The following is a 16,728-nucleotide window of genomic DNA, read 5'->3' on the forward strand; positions in this document are numbered from 1 at the left end:
GATTGGAAAACTGTGTACGCGGCACTGCTTTTCCTTGTTTCGGCATGCATTTCTCCATTTGTCTCGTGTTGCTAAATTTTTAATTTTTTTTTTCATGTCAGATTGATGCCACTTTTGATTACAGAATTTGCACCCGAATCGCAACTGACAAGACTTGTTGGGCACATTACGGCAGAAATCACCTGGGTATTGAAAAAGTAACAAGTAATTTAAATAATAAATGCTTTTTTTCAGAAAAGTGGCAAAATCATTTGAATTCAAAGAAAAGACGTGAGGCCCAATTGCAAACGTTTTGATTTATTCATTCATATTTAGAAAGCACTGCACATTTCCTGCTCCTCTGCAAACACATGCATTTCCTCTCTCTATAATAAAGCAAGAGGAATCTCTAAGTGCCTGTTTTATTTATTTATCCTAAAACAGAAGGATTCTTCAAGCTTAATGCAGATTTTGCCATTCGGAGACGGAATAATGGATGGTGGCCTCATGTATTTTTAATGGCTGCATGTTGTGTGGCAGATAAACATGGTGTTTGAGATGTTTTCTCTCCGCTGAGCTGTGTATTCCCAAGATGTGGCTGTACTCTATACACCGGGAAACCACAGCCACAAAAAGGCCTTTTATACAACCAATAAAAAAATGACATTTTCAGAGAGTTTCAGTAAGTCACGCCAGAGCCGGATGGTTTGCTTGAAAAAGGACATGAAATATATCACTTCATATCACAGGAAAAAAAACTGAATTTCTCCCAAGCAATATCTGCTGTAATCTAGCCACTTTGCCTCGTTTCTCGACCTTTCAGAGACGTTGACACATTGACAGATGTTTGTGCTGCCTGAAATCTCTCAGGATTTTACCTGTTGCCGTGGGCTTCCAGTGAAGCCTCATCTATTGTGCACAGCTTAAAAATAGAAGCGGTTTGAAATAATTTTGGCCACTGAGACTAACTGCAGTCTTACTAATAATGTGTTTGGGCTCATTTTTAATAAGTCATCATAATTACGTGGAGAATTTGATAGGGCATCTGTGCCCAGGAAGATGAAATATGTTGTGTGGGCATGACGGTAAAGGATATTGCTTGCTGTTCATACATAATTGAGAGATCTTGAATGTCAGACCTGCGGGAGCAAATGCCGGAAAAAGCTTTTGAGTTCACCAACATCAGACACGTGGCAACCGCTGCATGCTGAATATCTGTACTAGAGGGACATATGTCATAGATGAACTAGGTTTGGGATCTCATATGACAGGGGATGTTATACGTTGACTTATAAACCCAAAGGAAAACTTTATTGCTCATGGGTGCAAAAGAAATGGATTTTAGTTATCGATTATATACATATTCTTTGAAAAAGCCATTGTACTACTGTATAAATGCACTTTTAACATCCACTGTTAATTTATTCTGCTAGTGGAAGCGTTTCGTTTTATTACAAATATAGTTCCAAAGGAACTATATTGCTTAACAATGAGCAAGATAAAGACATTGACAATAAATTTTTTTTTTCAAAGACTGTTTGTAGATTTGGTTTTAAAAGCTACAACTGTCGATAGAATATCCATTATTACTGTCATGATTTTTGACCAATTCTTAGAAAACCAAATGAAATGGTAATATTGTGTAATTTGGTAAATGTAACCCAAATGTAACCTAAACTTTATTGACTAAATTAAACAAAAATTTTAAATAAAAATTTTAAAATGAAATTCCGTTTACTACTTTTTTAATTAATTTTCACAATTTTTTTTTAAAAAGCCCTAGGTTTGGAGAAACAATAGTGATAATTTTTTATGTATATATATATTTTTTATGTATATAAACAATTTTTGAGGTCTCTTGTGTTCACCAATACTGCATTTATTTGATCAATAATAATAATAATAATAATAATAATAATAATAATAATAATATATTATGAAATATTATTACAATTTAGAATAACTGTTTTCTTTTATGTAATTTATTTATATAATGTATATAATATATAAAATGTAAAACAATATGATTTAATATAAAGTAATTTTAATATAATTAAAATAATATAATTTATTTCTGTGATGACAAAGCTGAATTTTCTGCTTTCAGAATTACTTCATTCTTCAGTGTCTCATGATTCTTCAGAAACCATTCTAATATGCTTAGAATGATTATGGAAACAGTGATTGGTTTTCAGGATTCTTTGAGGAATAGAAAACTCAAACGAGCAGCATTTATTTTAAAGTAGAAATCGTTTCTAACATTATGAATGACTTTACTGTGACTTTTGATTTATTTTAATTCATCATTCATTCATATGGGATGTGGTACCTTTTCTTAGTTTGCCTGTAGGATGAGATTTTGAGGGCGCTCCTAGTGATATTTGATATTCTAGTGATATAATATCATGTTGTTATTCTTGCCAATTACAACACCATACACACAGCTAACAGTTCCTCTGGCATCACACCTTCAACTTAGCTGACCTCTGTTTTCCAGTAGTTCATGTCCAGGATGGCGGTCAATCATCTTTCAGTTCTAGCCGCTCCCTTGCTGTTAACATGCCACATCTGTCTACCTTGCCTGCTTTCATTTCATGCATTATATATGACCGTTTGAAATCATGATAAAGGCAGACACTGTCACTTTTCGCTAGTTTTTGTTTGCCTGCAATCTGATTTCATTGATCTTCCACTGTGAGCTTGAACTGCTCTGTTCTTGTAGCCTCTGACTCCATTTTTCATAACACTCTCTCTCACAGGCCTCTTACGCTTATGCTTCTTCTAGGAGGTCTCTGCTATGAGAGTCGTCCATAACACGAAAACCTGACTGTGTAACTCAATGAAATACGGGAGCTGACAGGATGCTATTTATTTCCTGTTGAGCTACAGTCTCCACTAAGATGAATGGAGGGTCTGTCGTGCGAGCGAAGAGCCAGCTTTATTTTTCTGACGTTTTCGTGTTTAATGCGGTATATATTTCATATGAGCCATCTTTGTGCTCTCTCCCCTTTTTGCATTTTCTTTTAAAGCTCAGATGCAGTTATTGATGCGCTGGCTTGAGTACATTATGCTTTATTTGTCGGTAAGCACCATTTTTGCATATTGACAGTAACAAGCAAATGCATGTATGGAAATTCTAATATAAATTGACTGGTGTTTAGAGGCCTGGTTTCTGCTTGCTAAGCTCTTCTGAGACTTATATACAGTTCTTTATTGCTAATCCTAGCAAGCAGCTTTAAAGAGTCCAACTTTTAACTTTTATCTTGTATTACAGTAATGACATATGGCTCCTCTCTCTAATGTGTATAAAGCAATGAGGGGAAAAAAAGCAGCAACATGATGAAAAGAGAGCTGGGTCTATCTTGATATTTCAGAATGGGGTGGCTAATCTTTCTATAATGGCTTTAGCTTTATGATGTCACTATTTCATCGGGTTTGCGCACTTTTTATGGAATTTTTGTATTCATGAGAAAATAAACAAAAAGACAAACTAACTGGGTGGAATGGAAGGAAGATGCCATACTGTTGGATTTTTAAAAAAGTTTATATTGAACACGACAGCCACATCTTGGTATTCTGTGAAACAAGTATTACAGGGTGAATCTCGTGGAAATGCTCAAGAAATGTCCAAGTTATAATTTACAAAAACTTTAATCATATTTATGAGAAGCCTATTTTTAGCAACATTAGCAACAATTTGGGATGGTATTTTTTTCATGAATGTATTACGTGTAATTCTTTAAACATTTTTTATATTTTTGGTAATTTTCAAAACATTTGTTAAGATTTTTTTTTGTAATAAAAAATAGAATTAAAAGAATCAAAATGATTTTTTGAGGCGGGAAATGTGATAAGATCTCCCAAAAAAAATAAAATGCAACAGAGTGCGAACTTTTTTCTTTTGAGTTTGGTATAAAATATGACCCCCATTTTTTTTGTGTGATTTTAGCCTGTAATGTTTATTATTCATGCAATACTGAGATGATTTGATAAAGCAAAATATATTGAAAATGACAGCCATATTGCCTCAATATTGTGTATTGCAGGGTGAATCTCATAAAAATGATATTTTACTCAGAAAATGAAGCCTATTTTAGGCAACATTTTTGGATGGAAATATTGTTATTACTGTATAATTTGTAATTTTTATAAAAATTTTAATGAGACTTGTGCATACATTATGAGATAATGTGATGTCAACACAATGCAAACATTTGTTTTATCGTATATTTTATAAATTTGTGTAGAAAACAAATATTCTACCTGATTTTTCCATGATATGATATTCAATAATCCTTTAAATCCTTTTTTTTTATATACCTGCATCATCAGTTCTGAGTATGTGCCTTTCATTAGTGAGGTAATTTTATAAGGTCAGCTAAAGTAACTTGGACCTGAGCTGAGTGGACAGGAGTGGATACAGTTTGTTTTTATTGTGCGTCTTGATCTCTAGTTGGATCTTGAGTGTCTATGACCTGTCTCGGTCTTCGTCCACCTCACCTTGTGAGCTAGTGTCTCAGCTGACAAGGCTGTTCACATCACAGTCCTGGCCTCAACATTACTGTACACAAGAGGACAGAAGCAGGCCCAGTGAAAGCTGTGATTCTTGACAAGCTGTCGGAAGTGGCAGTCTGTAACCAGAGCTAAGCACATTTGCAGTGAACTCATTTGTAGTTATTTGCTTAGTATTTGTTTAGAAATGGCTTTGAAATTACCAAAAGGAGTACAAAGATTCTGTGAGGGGAAAAACTGTATTAAACTCTAAAAGACCCACATGAATCACATTAGACTTTGAATAACTGTCTTTTTTTCATACACATATAGTTCTGTCTGCTTTGAAAATAAGCTCATTCAAAGGTTTCCTCGTTTACTCCATGTATTCCCAATGCTTAAAGATTTTATTAGAGATGCTTATAGACGGTCTCAAACAGAATCAAGCTCTTTGAATCTGTTTAGATGATTTTAAACTCGGAGATGTATGGCTTCGCTGTCTTTCTCTGGATTGATGCTGAGCTTCAACAACATCATCTTTGTATCCAGAGACATGGCATCAGCCCAGTAAAGGCCCGTTTAATGTTCAATACTCAATGTTAAGGACCAAAAAAAAGATAAAAAAATCCAATGTAGCCTAAGCGTCTTTCGCTTTAGTTAAAGAACATTTGTTGCCATCCATGCATCATTGATGTGTTATTTGTTCTCTCAGAGTAAGCACTCACAAATAAAATCTTAGAACATAAGCAAGTAAAAGCAATTGTGCGATTTGCTTTTGTGAGCGTCCCCCCCCCCCTCTCCAGGTTCATTTTAATTCATGGTATTGCTATGTAGATGAGAACGCTGGCTGAGAGCAAAGGAAGGTGAGTTATAAGGACAGGTGAAGCAACGGAAGGGCATCCGTTTTGATCGGTTGTTACGTTGCATCGCATTAAGGCTCTAATACAATCGGGCTTAACACGAGCTTATCGTTTGAGCAAACAAGACAACTGTATCTTTCCCTCAGTTTCACATCCAGCGAAGCAGCGGCGTGCGATACGGGGCAGTAAAATGAGTGATGTTTGTAAAACGGGACAGTTGTGCCCAGTAAGCAATTTTACATGGATGCTCTGGAGTTTTTATGTGGTGCTTCATGAGCCTGGCCGTCTAATGCACCCTGACACTCTGTTTTGATATCATTACTACATTATACTGGCAATTTTTGAGTGAAAAAATACACTACTTAGAAAGTCGAAATTCATAAATAAATTTATGTCAAACTGCACTTAATATTGATTTTGTTAGTGTTCAGATTCAGTAATAAGGTAAAGGGTGCATGAATATTTAAATATGATCTTCATTTCTGCATCTCCTAATGGCCTGAGCCCCTCCACACTCAATTTAAACACAATTTAGAAACTATAATGTATTGAAAAATACAGGGATTTGGCAATAAATCATGAAGAGAATATCTCAGGCCTATTATAAGGTAGTTCAATATTGGCCCCCAGAGGGGCCCGCACAATTAGATTCCTGTTTTTAAGCTGTTCAATTATCCTCCTGCTCTCATTTCAAGGGACTTCTATACCTTTTAAAGCATTTAGCTTATAGAAACAACACAATGGTCTGGAATTAAAAAAAAAAATGTAAGGGGCGGCAGGGGAGTTGAGGGGGGAGGATATGGTCAGTTTTGTCTATGTGCATTTCTGGAGGGAAAATGGCATTTCCATAAGCAAAAATAATTTTCTTAATCAGAAATTTTTTTCTTGGTTACTATTAAAAACATTACAATAAACAGTCAAATAATAAAGCAGAGTTTATATATTAGATTTTGTTAACTTTCCAGTTTGTTTTTAAGTATAAAACCTTATTTTAATTTCATTCATTCATTCATTTTTTATTTAAAACTTTTCAAGTAAATTTATTTGTTTTAAGGATATTTAGTTATTTTGCGGTGTACAGTTTTTACAGTTAGTATATATATATAATTTTTTTTTTTTACTTAATTTTTTATATATTTTTTTGTTAAACAGTTCTCAAGCAACTATCATGTTTTAAGTATATTTAGGTATTTTTACTGCAAAAGAAGCCACAAATACTAAGAAAATTAATTTATTAAACACGTATATATTATAATACAATGTATTTATTTTTTATATTTTTTCTTAAACAGTTCTCACATAACTTGTTTTGAGAGTATTTGGTTATTTTTACTGCAAAGCAAGACAGAAATGCTAAAGAAAATGATCTACTGGCTTCATAGCAATATTTTCCAATTTCCACAAGCTGCCTCATTGTGAGAATGTGTCCATTTAGTGCTTAATGAGAATCTCTCCCATGCAGTCTCTAAAATGGTTTGTAATATTGCCAGGTTTGGTGTCTTGAGAGATGTTGTGGTGTCTAGTGGATGTGATTGGGGATGAGGTGAAACTAATGAGTGGTTTGAACGCTTCGTCAGTGATTATTGAGTGAAAGAAACGGCTTGCACAATCGCTCAAGTAACAGAATCTTAGAAGGCGCTTTCAAAAGGTCAACGTAACCAAAACATTCTCATTTGTCCACATGTCTGTAATGTCATCACATGTTGTTGTATATAGCGTCAGTGCATCAGTACACGCAGCCTTTATGTGAACCAAATGCTCTTTAGCGCACGCAAGCACATTACAGAATTTTAAACAGTTCAGTGTGTGCAGTCCTACCGCTGGCTCCATCCAAACCTCAACGGCTCTGTGTTTCACACCATCTCAGCTGAAACAGCTGATTCTGCTTCAGTTTTGGAAAAAGCCTTTGTGTACATTTATAACCCATATGGTTTCTATTCACAAAATCACACATTGTCATTCTCGCTTGTTGTCCAATAGTAAAAAGAGGCATTTTGTCAACATATTTACATTCTCAGTGTCAATGTGAAATAAGGACATCAAAAGGGAATGAATGGCGGCTGTCATATTCTCAACATGAGGTCATATCTTCTTATTCCACTGCAATGGATGTCACATGCAATGTAAAATAAGAACTTATGCATTTCTGCCACATTTTAAATACATTAGTTAAATAATAATAATGGTGACAATAATGACAAAATGTTCATTTTTAGCTTAACTTTCCCTTTTAATGCGGTTGTTCTGCTACATCAGAATTGAAAATGTGAGCATAATACTTCTCTTCACTTTTTATATCATAGTCTTCTCATTTGCAATCATATAACTGGTGATTTTATTTAAAGGAGCATGATATACCGCGTTTATCCTAAAATATATGTTCTGGGGTCTGTGTGATCTATTAGCTGTGTGACTGGGGTGGTCAGTGATTAGTATAGAGTGTATTATGTAAAGGTGGCCCAGCTCTGGTGGATAATGGCCGGGCTGTCTACATAAGTTATGGATGTACCCTTTTGAGCAGAGGGGTCGCACATAAAGGACCACCTTTTTAATTCACAGTCACCCACGGTCATGCTAAATAGCTGATACTGGAATTGAAATCCTAGTTTATACCCATACACACACTCTTTGTTCCAAATATAGCCATTAACTTTGATGGTTCAAAAGAGGTACATTTTCCCCCCCTCTTCATTTTCACAAGGTTAAACATTTTCTATGGCAGCTCTATTCCGTATCCTATGAATATACCACTCTTATTTCAATAGTGTTAACGGTGTACACTATTAGTATATCATGGCGACATGCAAAGCTATTAGTTTCTGCCAATGTAAAGATTGGACAGCGATATTAGTCAGTAGGATAGTTTTATTTTGGGATAATTAGTAAAAATTGGAGGAATAGTTCACTAAAAAAATGTAAACCGTCATTATTTGCTTTCAGATATTTCCTAAAACAAATGAGCTTATTTCTTGTGTGAAACACAAAAGGATAGATTTGAAAGAATTGGACTCGTCACTCTTTTCCATGTTTAAAATGAATACTGAGACTTTCATGGAAAAAAATGTTACAAACATACTATGAATGCATCATGACAGCTGTCCATATGATTTAAGCATTATATTCCATTCATATGATAGGTTTGTGTGATATAAATCATTGTTGGCATGTTTATGAGTGTTCATAAAAGAACAATGTCCATTTTGAATCATTCTTTTGAATCTGATCTTGTTCAGTGTTTAAATGATTCAATCTTATATCAGACTGATTCGAGTGATTATGACTCAGTGATTCAGTTACAAATGTCAGTATCTCACTGGAAGGTAAGATTATACGTAATTTAAATTGAACTTTTGGTCTGTTCCTCACCCAAAGCTAATATCTTTAGAAAACGTTTTGACTATGTTTTACTTTTACAGCACTTTTTAATGGTACTTTTACATGTTTTTGAAGCTTAAAATTCTCAGTCTCCGTGGAAAAGAGTGACCAGTACACTTTCTTTTTGTTTTTCTTTCTCTAGAAGAAAGAAAGTCTTACAGTTTTGTAACAGCATGAGCGAGAATAAATGATGACAGAAATTTTTCAATTTTAGGTGAACTGTCCCTTTAATATAATAAAGTCCATTCTTGTCAGCCTCTGTTATGTACATATGGAAATATGAAATTCTCTGCTGGCGCTTTTACACAGTCAATAACACTTTTCATTCTCGCTTTGACACATGAACACACTTAGCGCGGGAACCTTTCATGTTAATTGTGTCTGTGTTCCAGCTAAGACCCTTAAAACACAGACGCCTAGTCCCCATCTGCCACATAACACTGATTACGAATGTACCAAAATCCTGATTACTGAATTTCTGAGCAGCTCCTTTGTGTACGGCACTTCATTTTTCCTCTCTTGAGTAGATTATTAAAAATTGATAATTCTTTGTAATGGCCTCATTTCTGTCAGTTTTCATATTTTAATCTGGTTTTAAGGAAAACAAGATACATTAATCAAATATGACAGAACACTCTCTTAATGTAATCATGCAAGGGAATATGAATTGCAAATGCACGAGCTGCCCCCCCACCCGCCCATGTTCTTCCATTAATGTTACAAAATAAAATAATCATGACCATTTTACATAGAGATCGACGACATGCGATGCAATGGAATATTTAAAATCGGCTTCGTTGGAAATGGTTGAAAGTCAGGGCTTTGCATCAAAGAATGCTTAGACCATATTCTCACCAGTGGAGACGAAACAAGGGTGTTTTTTTGTGTTAAAAGCAATTTTTTTTTTTTCTTGCTTAAATTATCTTCCTAATGGTACATCACTGTCTGGGCCTTTGATACGGAATCCTGATAGATAAAGACTGAACAAAAGCACATGACTTGTTCCTACTCTCTGAATACAGAATTTTTATGATCATACCATGGTTAAAACAATTGTACATTCTGTTAAAAATCTGTTAAGCATTTTAGATGTGCAATTCTTTGCATTTAATCTGATACAGATTATACTTTTAATGGCAACAGTTTGACTTTCTTGCGGATCACTGCGCTACAAGAGGAACACTGTTAACCAGAAGTCAATATCTCACGCAGAGAATGGAAAGCCATAATTAGATTCATTTGCAACTCAGATCAATGTTTTCCTGAGGATTATGGTTATAAAGTAGAAGAGAGAGCATTAAAAAATCATAACTAAAGAAATATGTGTTTGGGAAAAAAAGAGCTTACGCCCAGTAGTGCTCATAAACCGAAATCAGTGTGTGCGAAAAAACAGAATGAATATTTAAAGACGGCGGAAAGAAAATGGCACTAATGAAGAAAGGCAGTTCTAAAAGGCTGACACAGGAGCGGGGGAATTCTTCGGAGGGTACCTTGGCCATACTTAGAGAAAAGCAGATAATTCGTTAATGTCACGCACTTGTTGGAAATGTCAGATAAATGGTTTCCAGCCATTATTTGCCGGCCTAAGTGAAGTGAAGGAGGAAGTGTGGCAACGAGGACAAAACCAGTTATGAGTGATAAGTGTCTAAAAGCTAATGAAGGCTGGATAGGCCAAGGTCAATGGCTGCTGGTGAGGTGTCTGTACGGCTTTGCTGTCCCGGTGCTTAAATATAGTGGAATATACATTGAGCTTTTAACACCTTGAAACATGGGCGAGGCTGGAATATGAAATATGGGCTTGTAATGGCGTTTTAATGACCCTCTCCCCACCCCCTTCCTGGCCTAAGATTGGAAATCAGAGGTGAACCTTGATATCACTGCGCTAAGTGCTTGTAATGTGCTGTAACTTTTTCTTCAGTGTGGCCACTAAGGCCATTTTGCATAGGTGACAAATGTCTTTTCCTTTCTAGATCGCCAGTGCAGTGGAGGATCAAAACAGCAGCATGAACCAAAATACTTTTTTTTTTTTTTTTTTCATATTGCATATTAAAAGAATATTTCAGGTTCAATGCAAATTAAGCTCAATTTCGACTCGTCTCTTGTTTTTTGAAAAGATAAAAAAAGAGAAGTTACATTGAGACTCAATGTAAGTGAGAATGGGGACATTTTTTGAAGCACAAATGTGAAGCTTACAATTTTATAAAACACCTTATTAGAGCAAAAACATTAATATTTTGAAATACTTTTACATGTTTTTATGTAATTTATTGTCGGTGATGGTAAAGCTGAATTTTTAGCACTCATTACAGTCTTTAGTATCATATGATCCTTCAGAATGTATTCTGATATACTGATTTGATGTTCAAGAAACATTTCTTATTATCATTGTTTTGCTGCTTAATATTTTTGTGAATTTTTTGTGTCACTTTTGATCAATTTCATCTGCCCTTGCTGAATAAAAGCATTAATTTCTTTAAAAAAATCATTACTGACCCCAAACTTTTGATTGGTAGAGGAATTTTATACAGAAAAGGTTATTAAGCAATTTTTATCACTCTAAAATCATATTGTTTATGCCTTGTGGCTATATAGTGAAAGAATTTTAACAGTAAGTATGTATATTTCTATATTTCTATGTAAGACATTTAACTTCAATTTCATTTGTAACTTTTAAGTGAAATGGTCCCATTTATTTCCAAAGAAAGTGACTTCCTGAAACTCAATTTCTTTTTTTTCTTTTTCAATATTTCAATTATTTTTTTGTGGACACTATGCCACAAGTGCTGTCGATTGAGCTTAACTTTTATTAAATCTGTAATATTCCTTTTGATTGTAATTGAATACTCCCTCAAGCAGTGAAGTAAAGATGTTTTGATGTTTTCTGTATTGCTGAATGGGTGAATAAACATCTCATTGTTGTTCTCACACTAAGAAAATGTCGGCGTGATAGAAAGGGCTTAAAGTCTTCACTCTTAAGCTTGCTAAGGAGCCTTTTGGTTCCCTCCATTTGAGTGCTTAATGTCCTCTAAAGACCTATATTACACCCCAATTAGATGCCACTCTTGTTTCCTTACATCAAGGGCTTGACTCTACTGGCTTGTCACCTCTCTGTGCCCAATCAATTTCATTACTCCAGTTACAGCCCAGCTCGGGGAAAGCTATGCCCTTAAACTTCAGCTTCTGTCCAGATCGATCAATAGCCCACGTTGCTGCCAAGGTTCCATTTAAAGTTCATTTATTTCAAGCTATCATATAAAACAAGACAGAGCATCAATGTGGCCCCACTTTGTTTTATTTGTCTGAGGATTTCCAGTATGGCACGTTACCCTAAGTGCTGGGAGCGGAGTGGTTAGATTAGACGGCGCGCTTTCCTTCGCACAGAGCTGTCTGACAGCTTATCTCAATAGTGGGTCTTCTACAGCCATGCTGTATTTAACACCACGCTCTCCAAGAATAACATCTTCATAGCTTTGCATCCTCAACGAGACTTCATATTTGGTGTGAAGCCGATAAGTGTGTCTAATGATTTCTATGCTTAATTTTAAGAGGTATCAATAAAGGATATGTTATGAATTTACAGTCTGTGTGCTTATAGACATGGGGTAATGGTGAAGTTAATATTTACACCATGAAATAATCCTGTAGGAATATTTTAACCGGACTGGCTAACATTGTTCGTTCTTCATCTCATTGTTACTGTCTTATAAACTACACCTTGACAGCTTAATGAGTTCGACAATGTCCAAGATGTTTATTGAAACTAGGACATATCGATATAATTAAGATTTAATGTCATAATTATTATTATTACGTTTATGTGCGAGCATTGCATTATAGGCACAGTTTATTGACAGAGGGTTGTCTACAGTCCTTCGCAATCAATATTATGATTTTAAAAAAGTCTGCGCTGCTTTTAGGGAACTGCTGCAAATAGGTTTTTGTCGTCTGATGTAACCTGTTTTTTTTTTAACACAATAAATTTACTCTTTACACTGAACAATTTTGTGTGTGTGTGTATATATGTATATATATGTATGTATGTATGTATGTATGTATATATATGTATATATATATATGTGTATATATGTGTGTAAAACTTGTAGATCTCAGAATTTCAAATGATAAATGCAGTATTTGAAGCATGAAAACTCCCAGCTCTTCAAAGTTGCACATTGCTATTAACATCTATCCTCCATAGATTTCCTGGGTATAATCTGAGACATTAATTAATTTTAACATATATAATGGAACGGGGTAGATTCTTTATTCCGCATTATGTTAATATTCATGTCTTGGGAAGTCCTTGGAGATGCTTTTGTGGTTTGTTGAGCCGTTGTACATTGCATCTGTTCTTTTTATATTTATAAAAGCTTCTGTACAACATTCTGGTAGTTTCAGTTTAAATGTTTATTTCAGATAAAATACGCTCTTTTACAAAGTTCTTCCTATAATTTGAACAGATTTTGGACAGTCTGTAAAATGTTTCTAGATCTTTCTTTGTAGTTAATGGATAAACCTGAATGAATTTGAGCTCAGATTTTGATTTGCTCAAAATGAAAGCACATTTATGCTTTTTGAGCTTGTCCTTTTAAACCACACTTTTCAAATACCTGTAGATTGTTATTCAAAATCTCACTGTTATTTTGAACTTTAGCCAATATTTGTTCAGGTGCTAAATGTCTCCTCACCTTAGAAATATAGTCACATTTCAATAAAGCTAGGCTTTTATCTAGATATTGAATATCACAGGCAGGCAAGTGGCCTTGTGTGTTTGCAAGTGTACAGAATGAAAAGCCAGAACCCTGTAGTGTTTTAATGCGCGGTACTCTCTCTGCAGTGTCTCACGCTCCTCGCGGTAGTAGATTTGGCAGTGTGCACCAGATCGCTGGGAGTGATTCCTTGCAAAGCTGGCCCAAATGAAACCATCTTGTTTTAATCAGGGATTCTGGCTGGAGCAGCAGCAGCAGCAGCAGCAGCAGCGAGAGCTGTGAAGCCTTGGCAGCGAGTCGACTGCAGTTTTGTGGCACCCGTACAAAATACACAAATATTTCCTCTGTAATTACGTGTCAAGTTGAACAAGCAATATAGACAGGGGCTGTACGTGTCGGGCACGTTGCAGTTGGACATGCAGGACTGCGAGAGACCCCCGGACTAAATGAGTCTTTCAAGTTTTGATAGGTTTTGAATCGGCTTCCAGCAATGTAATGGACCACATTGTTATTGAGACTTCTCAATGGATTGAGTTGCATCATGTGGTCTTGACGCTGTCTAATGAAGTGGAGAGGGCCTCCACCAGTTCACAGGATACTTCAAAGCTTGGGTGGATGGCTAAGAGACTAAGTAATTGTGAAATCATTGACTCTCTTTTTTTGTGGTTTGTCAATTTTAACGACACTGTGGTGAACAGGCAAAATCAAGGATAGGCTGCACTAATGTAGGACTTTGAAGAAGAATGCCATCCCTAATTACACTTTTTAATCACTCTTTTTAAATATAATGTCTATTATTTGTTGTAAGTTATGTAGTATATGTGGACCATTCTGAATGCCATAAATGATCAAAAAAGAAATGATAAAACTAAATTGTTCTGAGATCCCTTTAGCTCATCTAACCATATACAATATCAATATCATACTATATTTGTCTTATATTTTTGCATGTGAGTTTGTTTGCACATGTGTGAAACACTTTGTGGTGGGGGAAAAAACTATTGTTGTTTTATGCTATCCTCAAGTATATTGTTTATGACAGTCAAGTCCGCCTAGCCTTTCAAGATTGTGTGCTAAGATCACCAGCCAAAAACACAGATGCTGACTGATGAATTGGGGAACTGTAGTATTTCACATCGCTTGGCCGTATATCTACGTTTTTTTTAAAATTCACTTTCATTTGTTCTGTGCATATATATATAAAATAGAATTGTATATATTTTTTTTAAATATAATTTATGTGACAGTGTATATATTCAACACATTAATTTTTTTAGAAAAATACCTTTTGTTTATATTTTTTATATATAGAGATATTATATATACAGATTTAACAGAACTTATTTTTTTCAATATTGTTTTTTCTCAAAATCCTGTATATTTCACACACACACACACACACACACACACACATATATATATATATATATATATATTTTTTTTTTATGATTGTTTTAAATTATTTGCATTTCTCAAAACAAGTAGTACAGTGTAAGTGTTAATGTTACTACATAAAAAAGCAAATGCCCAAAAATGAAATATGTGTTTAATCACATATTTACTGTTATTTTCTAAAAGCATCCGTCATCCATCTGTTACCTAAAAGTGAGTAGCATCTGATAAAACGTCTTGAGCAGTTCAGTGAGGTTATCACACTGCTACATGCTGCGCTGACTGAATTATTCCTGCCAGTAGGTGGCGCTTTAGCTATACATAATTCATATCTCATTCAGCAGAGAGGAATGCCCTCTAATTCCAGAAAGGAAACTTGTACCGAACGGATCTTGTCCGAGTCATCACAATATTTTGGCAAGTTTACTATGCAAAACTGGATAGGGGAGAAAGTGTTTAGCCTTTTTATTAGGAAAAGAATGGGTTTCATTAGAATATAAAAAGATAACATTTCATAAAGATGTACTTCTTCATTTAATGTATATATGGAAATAGTACGTTTGAACTGATGGTCTAGTGTTCAGTGTACTTGCATCAAATTTTTTTTAGAAGTAATATAATTGAAATATATTGAAAAAAAGACAGATAATGATAATATTAACAATACCAATTTATTATTATTAATACCATTAATATTTTCAGAATCTTCATTATTTATAATTTTGCAATACAATTACAAATATTTATTATTTTATAAATAAGTACTGTATTCTTGTCCATTTAAATATTTCCCAGTGCCTCAACGTTTACAACATTCTGTTGTTGTGTTTTTAATCCAGGAATTCTTGATAAATTTCATAGTAGTTCAGGTGTGGGTCAAGCAGTGTCTCAAATTTCGTTTAGTTTGCACCAGGACAGAGAGACGCCCTTCCCTAATGATAGTCAATATTATGAATGACTTTTAGGACATAGGCATACTCAAACTCGTCTGTCTTTGCTTAAACTTGCCAGAAGGAGACAGGCTTTATTTTCAAGAGCAGTCTCCTGATTTGCAATTGAAGAAAACTGTCAATATAAGGAAAAGGTGAGGTTTCAAGGACTCGGACCGTTTACGTGTGTCATGTAGAAGAGTGCAATTGCTTTTCCCCGCGAGGAGATGAAAATGCTTCTTAGTTTCTAATCTGTAGCCTATCATGTACTATGCAGAAATAAGCCTTTCAGAAATAGATGTATAACTGCAGGAGGTGCATCTCCTCTGTATTAAGCCATTCACATTAAAACAATGTCGAGGTGATATATTTAAATCCGAGTCCTATTATTTTTATTGTTATTTTGCATTTTCTCATTCCCTGCCTCGCATCTTTGGCTGCCAGATGTGTCCCAGGCTGAAGAATTATTCCTCATCCCTTGAGTCAAATAAATGCAATCAATATGAGCATTGCTCTCAGGCCTTGAAATATTACGTTAATGTTCCATGTGGTGACATTTTAGCTGGAATTTTCAAATACATCATGAAGGCTCAAATTAATATTTATCAGTGAGAGCCTTTTTTATGATTTGCAAAACAGTATTAGCACTGAACTCGAATTAAACACGTGGTGAGATCACAGTTATTGTAGATTACCTTCAGATGAAAGGATATTTTTAACCTGTATCCCCGAGACCAAATGTGGATGCAGAATACAAAAGATGTCTATTACAATAGACATAGTCTTACCCACGCAAAATACAGTTATCTGCCAAGTTTCATAGAGTAAATTACACATGAAAGTGTGTTTATTGCATTCTCGGATTGTTCTTTTTTTTTTTAGCTCTTACCTGTAATGAATACTGTAAATCAAACAAGCTAAATTGTAATGTTTAATATTTTGATGCTATATTACATCCTAAGGCTCGTTTAACATTTTTCATGCATATGAAAA

Source organism: Sinocyclocheilus anshuiensis, unplaced genomic scaffold (genome assembly GCF_001515605.1).
Source record: "Sinocyclocheilus anshuiensis isolate Anshui unplaced genomic scaffold, SAMN03320099.WGS_v1.1 scaffold234, whole genome shotgun sequence".
Lineage (NCBI taxonomy): Eukaryota > Metazoa > Chordata > Actinopteri > Cypriniformes > Cyprinidae > Sinocyclocheilus > Sinocyclocheilus anshuiensis.